Consider the following 14,556-nt stretch of genomic DNA (forward strand, 5'->3'; position numbering starts at 1 on the left):
TGTGGCGATCACAAGAAACCACTCTGTATATTATGTTTAAAGCAGTCTTAGCACAATGTGGAGTCTACATCATAAGTGTTCAAAAAAATATTCCCAATAATTAGTTGCCTCTAATCATATGACACATTAAGTATACTTCGATTTGAAGGGTATTTACCATTTCTTTTAGAAGAGAGGACATCCCTGATAGTACTATTTGAAGGTATTGATAAATGGAAATCACAAGGAAGGTATTGATATTAATTTGGGAGATGAGGATTCTCTCCAATTGATCAAATGTACACTGGCGGAATGTATATTTTTCTGTTACCCATTCTTTCTAGATAATTTACAAAGTCAGGTTTCAAGCCTATATGGTGTGATATATAATAGTAAAAACAGAACTTTTTGAGTGTTGTAGTTGTTTTGCTAAGTGTTGCAGGCAAATTAGAAACTTTTTTCTCTTCACTTACGACCCCCCTTCCAATGTTGAATTTTTAAATGAAAAGTAGAGATAGTTATTTGTATTATTATCCAATAAAAGTACTGTCTAATAATAATTAATAGTTGTTTATTGCCATTGGATCACATATTAACAGATCACTTTAGAAGGAATTTACACCTGATGCCCCAGAGATAAACATGAACCATTTCATAGCAATGCCTACCTGCTGCCTGATAGGAAGAATTCATAGTACAGTACAATTACCTGGGAACTGAGCTACCTTCATATGTTAAGTAATTTGGCCTGTGAGGACCATGCAGAGAACCCCTCAGTTAATTACTTTCTAAAACTAGCTATCCACTAATTTCCACAGGATCTGGAATTTCACCATTTGAGAACTACAGTGTTAATATAAGGACAATAAATCAATCAGTATACAATCATCTAACAGAAAAGGATGAATAATCCAAACATAAATTTTTCACCTCTATGATTTTTATTTTTGTCTAGGGCAAAGTCAACCCTAAATATTAAGAAAGAGTTAGAGACAGGTGGTAGTTTTGAATTTTAAATAAAATTTGAATCATTAACTGTTCTCAAATATAAAATGTGGTAACATTCAATTAATTAAGGGCCATTTTTCTAAGATTAAAAATGTAGTTCAGAGAATACTTTATTTTTTTAAAGATTTTATTTATTTATTTGAGAGAGAGAGAACGAGAGATAGAGAGCACGAGAGGGAAGAGGGTCAGAGGGAGAAGCAGACTCCCTGCCGAGCAGGAAGCCCAATGTGGGACTCGATCCCGGGACTCCAGGACCATGACCTGAGCTGAAGGCAGTCGCTTAACCAACTGAGCAACCCAGGCGCCCCAGATAATACTTTAAAATCAAAGCAATGCTTTAAAAATTACGTTTAGTATACATGTTTAATTCAAATTCAGTAGTTGAAAAAAAAAGTCAGTATTTGGTATTCTCTGATGGGCCAAAATAGGAAATTGTATGCTCTCAAATTTACTGATTTCCAAACATAAATATCATATGTAGAGAGTTTTCTTAAATATTTCATCATTATGAAGGTTAAAAGTTATCAAGCAAAATCACAACTATAAACATACTGACACAAAAACTAAAAATGTCAGTGTAGTTGTAAGACACGGCATATAATGAATTCTATATAAGAGTTAGACAAATTAAATGGTTAACATCTCCAAAGAAAAATACTAGGCTCAGATCTGGACTAGATTGCATTTTTGCCTTTTAAGTAGCAAACAACACATTTCTGACTGTCAACATCACCATTAGCATTGCTTTCCTACAGAGAAGTAAAAGAAATCTCAGTTCCTGGGAAAGTTGGGGGTCATTGTTATCATGGGGACCAGAATATATGTATCAAATCCCATCAAAGAGAGAACGATTAAAAACTGTTATGCATCAGGTATCTAGAAATCTATCAAAGAAATAGTTCTCACCTATCTAAGTGTGGATTTTCACACTTAGATAAACTTTGAGGACTGTAAATTCCATTCACCTTTTTCCTAGGGAGTTAATGAGTACAGGATTCTACAGCCTAGAGAAAGGTCAATAGCAAAGACTTCTATAGAAATTACTTGTTCTAAAAATATATATGTTCTACAAAATGTTTTTCAAAAAGCAATTTGAAACATGTTCTGATCCTGGACCATCTATGTCTGTAAACTCAGGCAGGCAGGATTTCACCACTAAATCTCACTTTCTCCAAACATTATAAAAATATTTGAGTTTTTAGTAAGAAGCCTATAGATTACTGATACCAATTTCTACTAGTGGGTCCAAAGGCAGGCAGTAAATATTCAGAAAAAAAATGATGTCAAAAGTTGAAATGAAGCTTCACTTGAACGTAAAATATGGGAGCAGAGAAAAGATGGTGGAGGAGTAGGGGACCCTATTCCAACTGGTCCCCGGAATTGAGCTGGATATCTACCAGACCACTCTGAGCACCCATGAAATCAGCCTAATTTGTAAGAAAATAGATTTGGATTTCTACAAAGAGAATATCGTGGGTGGTTGGTTTCGAAGTACGAAACGGGGAGCCGTGATTCCGAGGGCAGATATCAGAGGATAAACCACAGCGGAAGGGAGCCTGGCCGTGGGGATCCTACTAAGCCTGTGAGCGACAGCCTCGCTCACTGGGGATGGTGCACAGACATGCAGACTGGTAACGGCAGGGAAGGGACTTTAGGGTAACCCCCGGGCCAGAAACCCAGAGCCGTGGGGTCATGCCTGCAAACTGGGAGTGGCTGGCGGTTTTAGAAGCACAAAGGGCAGAGATGTGCCCCGACCTGGAGGCAGGACTAGAGGCGCTTGTGGAGGGGCGCACAACCCAGGACGCTGCAATTTATAGCAGCATGGACAGAAACGGAGATAGTGTGCCCTGGAGAGCTCACTGAAGAACAGACTGCGGTCTCTCTGCTCTGAGGCAGAGGGTTGGAAATGGTCTCTTCTGCTCTGACTCTCTGAAGAGATGCGGAAAGCCACCAGAGAACAAAAGCCCAATAAAACTGGTTCCTACTGAGCCCATCCCCCTCCACAGAGGGCAGGGCAACTCTGCCCAAACAGGGTTGCCTGAGTAACAGTGCGGCAGGCCCCTCCCCCAGAAGACAGGCTGGGAAAACAAGAGGCCAGCAACTCTAAGGTCCCTAGAAAACAAGTGCATCTTGCTTGGGTTCTGGTCAATAATTTGGACTCTATACACATCCTCAACCACCCATCAACAGAATGACTAGGAGGAGGAATTCCCAAAATAGAAAAGACTCAGAGATTATGACTTATGCAGCAGATTTACAAATGGATGCAGATATAACCAAGATGTTGGAGATGGAATTCAGGCTAGCAATTCTGAAGACAATAGCTAGAATGGAGAAATCAATTAATGGCAACATAGAGTCTCTAAGGGCAGAAATGAAAGCTTAATTGGCAGAACTTAAAAATGCTATCAGTGAGATCCAATCTAATCTAGATAATATAACAGCTAGGGTAAGTGAGGCAGAAAAACAAATAAGTAACCTGGAAGACAATTTAATAGATAAAAAGGGAAAGGAGGAGGCCAGGGAAAAACAACTCAGAATCCATGAAAATGGAATCAGAGAAATAAGGGACACCATGAAGCGTTCCAGTATCAGAATTATTGGAATCCTGGAGGGAGTGGAGAGAGAGAGAGGACTAGAAAATATATTTGAGCAAATCGTAGCTGAGAACTTCCCTAATTTAGGGAATGAAACAAACATTCGTGTCCTAGAGGCAGAGAGGACCCCTCCCAAGATCAAGGAAAACAGGCCAACACCCCGGCATGTAATAGTAAAACTCGCAAATCTTAGAACCAAGGAAACCATCGTAAGGGCAGTTAGGGGGAAGAGATTCCTTATGTAAAAAGGGAGGAACATCAGAATAATGTCAGACCTATCCACAGAGACCTGGCAAGCCAGAAAGGCCTGGCAAGACATATTCAGGGTACTAAATGAGAAGAACATGCAACCAAGAATACTTTATCCGGCAAGGCTGTCATTTAGAATGGATGGAGAGATTCAGAGCTTCCAAGACCGGCAGAAACTGAAAGAATATGTGACCACTAAGCCGGCCCTACAAGAAATATTAAGGGGGGTCCTATAAAAGGAGAAAGATCCCAAGAATGATATAAAACAGAAATTTACAGAGACAATCTATAAAAACAACGTCTTTACAGGCAACATGATAATTAATTCATATCTTTCAATAATCACTCTCAATGTGAATGGTCTAAATGCTCCCATAAAATGGCACAGGGTTGCAGATTGGATAAAAAGACAGGACCCATCCATATGCTGTCTACAAGAGACTCATTTTGAACTTAAAGATACATCCAGACTGAAAGTGAAGGAATGGAGATCCATCTTCCATGCCAATGGACCTCAAAAGAAAGCTGGGGTAGCAATTCTTATATCAGACAAATTAGATTTTAAACTAAAGTCTGTAGTTAGAGACACAGAAGGATGCTATATCATTCTTAAAGGGTCTATCCAACAAGAAGATCTAACAATTGTAAATATCTATGCCCCCAACATGGGAGCAGCCATCTACATAAGCCAACTATTAACCAAAATAAAGAGTCATATTGATGACAATACGTTAATTGTAGGAGACCTCAATACTCCACTCTCAGCAATGGACAGATCATCTAAGCAGAAAATCAACAAAGAAACAAGAGCTTTGAATGATACACTGGACCAGATGGACCTCACAGATATATACAGAACATTCCACCCTAAAACAACAGAATACTCATTCTTCTTGAGCGCACATAGAACTTCCTCCAGAATAGACTACATACTGGTTCACAAATCAGGTCTCAATCGATACCAAAATATTGAGATTATTCCCTGCATATTCTCACACCACAATGATTTAAAACTGGAACTCAATCACAAGAAAAAATTTGGAAGAAATTCAAACACTTGGAAACTAAAGACAACTCTGCTCAAGAATGTCTGGGTCAACCAGGAAATCAAAGAAGAACTTAAACAATTCATGGAAATCAATGAGAATGAAAACACATTGGTCCAAAACCTATGGGACTGCAAAGGCAGTCCTAAGGGGGAAATACTTAGCCATCCAAGCCTCACTCAAAAAAATAGAAAATCCCGAATTCACCAACTAACTCTACACCTTAAAAAACTAGACAAAAAGCAACAAACGATGCCTAAGCCACACATTAGAAGAGAGATAATTAAGATTAGAGCAGAGGTCAATGAATTAGAAACCAGAAACAGTAGATCAGATCAACAAAACTAGAAGTTGGTTCTTTGAAGGAATTAATAAGATTGATAAACCACTGGCCAGACTTATCCAAAAGAAAAGAGAAAGGACCCAAATTAATAAAATTATGAATGAAAGGGGAGAGATCACGACTAACACCAAAGATATAGAAACAATTATTAGAAATTATTATCAGCAACTATATGCCAAAAACTGAGCAATCTGGATGAAATGGAGGCCTTCCTGGAAACCTATAAGCTGCCAAGACTGAAACAGGAAGAAATTGACAACCTGAATAGGCCAATAACCACTAAAGAGATTGAAGCAGTGATCAAAAACCTCCCAAAAAACAAGAGTCCAGGGCCCGATGGATTCCCTGGGGAATTCTACCAAACATTCTAAGAAAAAATAATACCTATTCTACTAAAGCTGTTTCAAAAAATAGAAACAGAAGGAAAACTTCCAAACTCATGCTATGAGGCCAGCATTATCTTAATCCCCAAACCAGGCAAAAGCCCCATCCAAAAGGAGAATTTCAGACTGATATCCTTGATGAACATAGATTCCAAAATCCTCAACAAAATCCTAGCTAATAGGATCCAACAATACATTAAAAAGATCATCCACCATGACCAAGTGGGATTTATCCCCAGGATGCAAGGGTGGTTCAGCACTCGCAAATCAATCAATGTGATAGAACACATTAATAAGGGGAGGGAGAAGAACCATATGGTCCTCACAATTGATGCTGAAAAAGCATTTGACAAAATACAACATCCTTTCCTGATTAAAACTCTTCAGAGTATAGTGATAGAGGGAACATTCCTCAAAGTCATAAAATCCATCTCTGAAAAACCCACAGCGAATATGATCCTCAATGGGGAAAAGCTGAGAGTCTTTCCCTTAAGATCAGGAACATGTCAAAGATGCCCACTCTCGCCACTATTGTTCAATATAGTACTAGAAGTCCTATCAACAGCAATCAGACAACAAAAAGAAATAAAAGGTATTCAAATTGGCAATGAAGAAGTCAAACTCTCTCTTTTTGTTGGTGACATGATACTTTATGTGGAAAACCCAAAAGACTCCACCCCCAAATTACTAGAACTCACATAGCAATTCAGTAATGTGACAGGATACAAAATCAATGCACAAAAATCAGTTGCTTTCTTATACACTAACAACACAACTGTAGAAAGAGAAATTAGAGAAATGATTCCATTTACAATAACACCAAAGACCATAAGATACCTCAGAAAAAGCTTAACCAAAGAGGTAAAGGATCTATACTCTAGGAAGTACAGGACACTCATGAAAGAAATTGAAGAAGACACAAAAAGATGGAAAAATATTCCATGCTCATGGATTGGAAGAATAAACATTGTCAAAACGTCTATGCTACCCAGAGCAATCTATGCCTTCAATCACATCCCGATCAAAATTCCAATGACATTTTTCAAAGTGCTGGAACAAACAATCCTAAAATTTGTATGGAATCAGAAAAGACCCCGAATTGCCAAGGAAATGTTGTAAAAGAAAAATAAATCTGGGGGCATCACGTTGCCTGACTTCAAGCTATATTACAAAGCTGTGATCACCAAGACAGCATGGTACTTCACAAAAACAGACATATAGACCAATGGAACAGAATAAAGAACCCAGATATGGACCCTCAACTCTACGGTCAATCTTCAACAAAGCAGGAAAAAACATGCAATAGAAGAAATACAGTCTCTTCAAAAAATGATGTTGGGCAAATTGGACAGCCACATGCAGAAGAATGAAACTCGACCATTCTCTAACACCATATACAAAGATAAACTCAAAATGGATTAAAGATCTCAATGTGAGACAGGAATCCATCAAAATCCTAGAGAAGAACATAGTAACCTTTTGACATCGGCCACAGCAACTTCTTTCAAGATACATCTCCAAAAGCTAGTGAAACAAAACAAACATGAACTTTTGGGATTTCATCAAGATTAAAACCTTCTGTACAGCAAAGGAAACAGTCAACAAAACAAAGAGGCAACCCACAGAATGGGAGAAGATATTTGAAAATGACACTACAGACAAAGGGCTAGTATCCAAGATCTATAAAGAACTTCTCAAACTCAACACCCAAAAAACAAATAATCAAGTCAAAAAATGGGCAGAAGATATGAAAAGACACTTCTCTGAAGAAGACATACAAATGGCTAACAGACACATGAAAAAATGTTCATCATCATTAGCCATCAGGGAATTTCAATCAAAACTACATTGAGATACCAACTTACACCAGTTAGAATGGCAAAAATGGACAGGGAAAGAAACAACAAATGTTGGAGAGGTTGTGGAGAAAGGGGAACCCTCTTACACTGTTGGTGGGAATGCAAGTTGGTACAGCCACTTTGGAAAACAGTGTGGAGGTTCCTCAAAAATTTAAAAATAGAGCTACCCTCTGACCCAGCAATTGCATTCCTGGGTATTTACCCCAAAGACACAGATGTAGTGAAAAGAAGGGCCATATGCACCCCAATGTTCATAGCAGCCATGTCCACAATAGCCAAACTGTGGAAAGAGCCAAGATGCCCTTCAACAGACGAATGGATAAAGAAGATGTGGTCCATATATACAATGGAATATTACTCAGTCATCAGAAAGGATGAATACCCAACTTTTACATCAACATGGACGGGACTGGAGGAGATTATGCTAAGTGAAATAAGTCAAGCAGAGAAAGTCAATTATCATATGGTTTCATTTATTTGTGGAACATAAGGAATAACATGGAGGACATTAGGAGAAGGAAGGGAAAAATGAGGGTGGGGAATTGGAGGGAGAGATGAACCATGAGAGACTATGGACTCTGAGAAACAAACAGGGTTTTAGAGGGGAGGGGGGAGGGGGGATTGGTTAGCCTGGTGATGGGTATTAAGGAGGGCACATACTGCATGGAGCATTGGGTGCTATACGAAAACAATGGAATGTGGATCACCACATCAAAAACTAATGATGTATTGTATGGTGACTAATATAACATAATAAAATTTAAAAAAAAAGTAAAATATGACAAAGTTACACTTCAGAAAAGTTTACAAATACGAATTACCTTGCTTTACAGTATATATATAAATTCTTAACTTTGAAGAAATTGGCAAACATATATTCCATAAAATTGCTTTTTGTAGCCACTTTTCTTTTTCAAAAATTCCCCTAAGGATATGTAAGTTAGAAGCTGATTTTATTATAAAAACATGCTGAGGCAAACATCGTATTATTGTTCATAGTCCTAAACACTTGCAGGGTCCTTAGTAGCGTCTCTGGCCGGAGAAATGTATTGGTTTTATCCTTACTTTTTTTTTTCAAAATTAATATAATATTAACACACAAAGCCAATTTGCATAGGGATTAATTAAACAATTTCCACCGAGGAGACAGAGAATTCTATTCTCCAAGATCTATTTTAATATAAATATCACATTCAAAAACATATCAGCAAAAAAGCCAAAACAAATAGCTAACTTTGATGCTAGAAAAAAGATAGGAGAGGTATACAGGAATGATTTTAGTTTAATACCTCTACTTAGAATTTAATCTTCCTAGTACAATACAAATTCATTTGAACAGAGACTTTTGTTGTTGTTGTGTTTGTGGGTTTTTTTTTTTTTTTTTTGGAAAGCACATGACATATATAGTGGTTACAAAACACATTTGGTAAGAAAACTCAATCATGTGGTAGGAATAAGTTTTTTTATTATTATTGTATTTATTTTTAATTCAGGTATAATTAATATACAGTGTTATATTAGTTTCAGGTGAATAAGTGACTTTATTATTGCATTATAGTTTCTTAAAAAAGTTCTTTTTTAAGTATAAATTGTTATTTTCCCAAAAATGGCCTCTAGATAATTCACCTTGCAATGGAAATACACCATTATCATGGAGTGTCATCAACTCAATTCAAACCTCTCTTATGTAAAAGATCCCAACTGTTTTTGCTCTACACAGAATCCTTGGGAAGTTATATTCTAAGCATCTTCTCGATATTTCTTAACATCTTATGCCATTTAATCAAGTGTTTAGTTCCAACTAAAGCTGGTATTTCCTAAGCACATAGCCAACCTTCAAAGGACTAGGTAAGTAAGGTTAAACTATTTCCAGTGGTAAATCATACCCTAGTTACATATTCAAAGAAAAAAATAAACTAAAAAACTTCATTTTATTGTCAGTTATGATGACATTTTTGCTTTCCTCCTGTCAATTTTTCTTTACCTTACTATTTGTGCTATTTCTTCCTCTCTTTCCAAGAGACTTCAGTAATTCCATTGACAGACTGAGTATATAAATAGACAACAGTCTGACCATGTATGCAATAGAACTTCACCCACGGCCTCTGGAGAAAACTACCTGGGAAGCCAAACCACAACCTCTGCGGCAATCTGACCAAAATGGTTAAGATCTATTCAATAACCCCCAACTTGCCTATTTTTTGCCAGTGGTCCACATTTCCTCCTTGCCAACAATATCCAATCAGAGTGCATCTGAGACCTTTCTTCTTTTCCACTGTAAAGCTTTCCCACTGACCTACCAGCCTTTGCATCTCTGCCAAATGCAAGTGCTACAGCAAGCTCTGAATAATAACTTGTGTGTTCTCGTTTAAGTGGTCTTCGTTTATTTCTGTACCATAAACTTGTATGATGAAAAAAGGGAACTTTTATAAATAGAACAATTATTTTTCCTCTTTGAGGCAGAACTGGGGTTTCAGGATTACACTGTACTATGGAGGGTACACTGTGCATCCTTGCAAGCTCAGACTTCAGTGTTGCGTTCTTGGGCACTCTAAAATCCTGTACCCCTTGAAGCCTTGACTCACAACCCCAGCCCACTGACGAAGCACTGGATTTCTCTGTTCCCACTGTGTAGGTAAGGGGACAAACTGGGAAAAAAATAAAAAATAAAATAAAGTAAATGCCGTGCCATAGAAAAATAAATTTGCACCAGACACTTGAATATGGGAAGTATTTCTTATGATTCTTATGGTGACCCTTCCTTCATTTGCTAGTCAATAAATATTTCTTGAGGATATACTTTGTGCCAGAGACTTTGCTAGGCCTTGAATATGTAAACAGTGGGACTGGGAGCATATATAACTACACATTGTGATAAGTGCCAGGAAGGAAAAGCACAGGGCGTTTTGAGAAAGTTAAATTTGGTCAGGCTTATGCGAAACCTATCTAAGGAAGAAAGATTTAATCTGTGACCCCCCCAGGATGAGTAAGAGTTAGCCGGGCAAAGGGCTAGGGGTGGGTTTTCCAGGCTGGGAAAACTCTACTACCAAAGTAATAGAGAAAGCTTTGTGTCTATGGAAAAATGAACAGCAAAAGCCAGTGTAATTAAAGCATAGAAAACATCTGAGATGGTAGTGAGAGCTGAGGGGGAAGGGAGGCAATAATCATATTTGTAAATATGGATTTTAATCAAAATACAGTGGAAATAAGTGAAAGTTAAACAGCAATAACATGGATCGATTTGCTTTAAAAGACACTGGTCTGGCTGCTGTCATCTGGGGAATGAATTGTAAGGGGGAACAGAACAGAGAGGTTTGTTGGGGCTCCAACAAATAGATGTCCAGGCGAAAGGTACCCTGGCTATGATTGCAACAATGGATGTGGAGAGAAATAGATGGATCCTAAACATTTTGTGTTTAGGATCCATCTAATTCTACTTTTGGAAGTAGAATACACAATACGTTCTTTGAACTGAACAGAAGAATTCAAGCTGGGAAAACCACTTATTCTTATTTTCCTTTTCCTAGTCTTGAGTACTGAACACCAGGATCTTAAAGAAAACAAACTGTCCTATTGCCGGAGGTAGACAAAATCTGGAATGGCATCTGCAGTTTCCTCCTACCCCCTTATTCCTCCTCCTCTGCTCCAGAGAAGGCACTGCCATGGCCTGGGGAGCTTGTTTGGACAGATGTGACTGGCTGTGTCTGCAGTATTAGTGACTCTTCTTGGACAATGGCTAAGTGGGCTGGGTTCCAACCAAGGTTCTTGTCAAGATAGAATGGAAAAGATTCAGTTTGATCTCTGGGCGTTAAGTGGAAAAGATGTGTTCATAGTCTCATTTCAACCCCAAACTCAGTTCCCTGAACATATAAACAAGTCATTTTTCTTTTTAGCACTTATTACTGCCTAACCCTATATTGTACCTTTGTGCGTCCATTTATTATTGGCAGGTTTCCTTCACTAAGAATATAACTTTTATAAGGGCACAAAATAGAGGTTCACTCTATATTTGTTAGAGGATCAAATGAATAAATGAAGTGTGCTGGACAAAGATGACCAAGATAAAGCTAGGAAAAGGCAGGAGGCATGAGGAGAAGTAATGGATAAAACTAGCATTTTACACATTTTTTTTATTCATTTTCCTCACCTAATCATGATAAAATAGGATAATTAAATTCTTAGCTTTGACACCTATAAAGATTATATTTCCAGGTTCTCTTAGAGGCCATGGTATTCCCACTTTTGCCTGTCCCAGAGGGAAGTCCTTTACATTTTTTGAGATGAGGAATTTGGCACAGAGAACTTGGGTGGAAGGGTGAAGTTCACACACTTGTGACAGAATTGGAATTGGAATTTAAGCCTCTTGGATCACTATCTGTTGAACCTTCCAAACTGTGAACTCTATCAAGGTAGGAACTCTGTCTTTACAGCTATGGTTTGGTAACTATATCTTTGAGGACAAAAAAAAAGTAAAGTTGGCAAGACTCATTAGTCTTCATGAATTAGATACTGCTATCACCCCCTGATGCAGTTGAAGACACTGTGTTTTAGAGAGGTTAAGAAAGTTGTCCATAAATAGTAAATGGCAGAGCAAGGATTTGAGCCCAATTCTGACTTAATCCATACCTGGATCTCTTAACCATTCTACTAGATTACAAAGTTAGCAGCACCTTATTCCTACTACTCAAAGCCAAATCTGTCACAATGGCATTGCCAAAAAATTCCCATTATTCTTAAGATCTGACTAAACTAAATCCAACCACCCTCTTTTAGCTGATGACTTATGTACTATTTTTTTTTTTTTTTGAGAGAGAGCGCATGCGATGAGGGTTGGGGAGGTGCAGAGGAAGAGGGAGAGGGAGAATCTGAAGTAGACTCCCTGCCCAGTGCAGAACCCCATGCGGGGTTGGATCTCACAATGCTGAGATCATGACCTAAGCAGAATTCAAGAGTCAGATGCTTAACTGACTGAGCCAATTAGGCGCCCCCTTACGTAATAATTTTTGAAGATACTCAAAGCATTTGATTCAAACTTTTAATTCCCCTTCTCTCTAACTTACCTTCACCCAACCTCAGTACTTTATGTGCCTCTTCAGATTTGTTCCAATTTCTTTCTAATGATAATTTTCCCCACTAATTTCCTCACCAATCTTTGACTGATGCCTTTATTCTCCTACTTTTATCACCTGGCTCCTCCATTACTCCTTAAAAGCATAATCCCAATGCTCTGCTATTCCTTGAACTAACAACACTGCTGAAGATTCACTTACTGCCTCTGTCACTGTTTATTCATCTCTCACTTCTACTCAGAATAGTTTGAGATTCATGGCTCCATATTAAAATTAATCCAAATTTTCCACATATCCCATAGACCTCCAGGCTATTCTCTCTTTGATTTCATATTGTATACTAATACATCACAAACATCTCAACATGGTGCTTACTTTATGACTTAAATCTAGCATTTTAAAATGCTCTATCTCCCACTTCTATGTGCATATTTGTGTGTGTGTGTGTGTGTGTGTGTGTGTGTAAAATGATCAAATAAAATACGATGATATGTCTTTCCCCATATTGTTACCTCTTTCTGCAATGACTCAATCTCTACCAATCAATAATTCTCCATTATTCAAAGGCTAGTTCTAAGTACCTCATATACCATGACTCTTTACTTAATTATATCCTTTTTCAGAAATAGTCTTTTATTACTCTTTTAAAGCTTGAAACAGTTTTCCATTGTATTTATTCTCAAGTGTGTTATCTATCTATATGTGTGTTCTATCTATCTATATATGTGTTATATATCTATATAGAGTGATTACTCTATATAAAAAGCCCCTTGAAGATAAAGATTGTGTAATTAATTTATCAAAACAAATTTCAAATTTCAGAGGAATATACAAAATATTTTTGAAATCTCAAGGCAACTTATCTAACTCACATTGTACCTTGCTTATCAGTGTGGTTGATCCTCCCATGTATTTGGTAACCATTATATTCAGGGTCTTTCTATAATCCACACTATTGCTTAGAGAAAGCTTCTCTAACATTTCCTTTACAGGGGCTACAGTAACAAGAAAGTCAATGTCATTTCTTTATTGATGTATTGAAATACAAACAATGGCCAAAGTTCATCTTAGTGACTTATAAACTTCCAAGAAAATAAGATAAGATCTCCAGTAAATACTGGTATAAAACCCATTAAGAGCTCACTAAACCACACCATTATCAATTCCAGTCTTGGGTATAGAATAATACTCTCATCATGGGAGAAAGGTGGTTAGGAAGTGACTGCTGCATGAATATTTGGTTTGCAGTTTGTTATGAAAGATTCCTTATTTTGCATGGTCTTTTAAAGGGTACAATCTAAAACTCTCAGTGGGTGGAGGTAATATTCCTGTCAACTTTAGTCATCAGTTGGTCATGATGTATTTCTCCCTATCTTGGCAACATTATCAAAAATGTATGTTTTCTCTCTCCAGAATCATTTGAATCAACATTCAAATATGCTACTGTCTCTTAGGTTAAAAGACCTCTTCTTCTGACTCAATTTCCTTCTTCAGTTTCCATTTATAAGTAATGCTTCATGTTTAATAGCTACATGAAATATAAGACACCTTATTATCTTGAAAACAATATTATCTCAGTCAAATATAATTATTTTCTTAAGTTCTTATCAAAATATCTTTTTTTAAAGATTTTATTTATTTGAGAGAGAGAATGAGATAGAGAGAGAGCATGAGAGGGGACAGGGTCAGAGGGAGAAGCAGACTCCCTGCTGAGCAGGGAGCCCGATGTGGGACTCGATCCCGGGACTCCAGGATCATGACCTGAGCTGAAGGCAGTCGCTTAACCAACTGAGCCACCCAGGCACCCATCAAAATATCTTTTTAATAAACTTTCAATGAGTCTATCAGAAAAAATATATTAATGCATATATTATTTATACTTATATTATATATATTTATATTATTATATCATTTATATTTATATATTATGTATATTTAAATAACTTACACTAAAATATTTTTAAAGTAAGCATATACCCAAATTCTGTAATCATTGTCTGACTTTACCCCAGATATAGAATCA

At 37.3% G+C, this 14,556-nt stretch overlaps 1 protein-coding gene across 3 annotated transcripts in view; it reads right to left on the reverse strand.

Moving 5' to 3' along the window:
- GRIK2 (glutamate ionotropic receptor kainate type subunit 2) overlaps positions 1–14,556 on the reverse strand; it is a 672,482-nt gene that overhangs the window by 258,869 nt on the left and 399,057 nt on the right. The gene's annotated exons all lie outside the window — the stretch shown is intronic.

The sequence above is a fragment of the Eumetopias jubatus genome, unplaced genomic scaffold, assembly GCF_037043125.1.
Source record: "Eumetopias jubatus isolate StellerSeaLion01/CBP00866 unplaced genomic scaffold, mEumJub1_p1.0 scaffold_6, whole genome shotgun sequence".
NCBI lineage: Eukaryota > Metazoa > Chordata > Mammalia > Carnivora > Otariidae > Eumetopias > Eumetopias jubatus.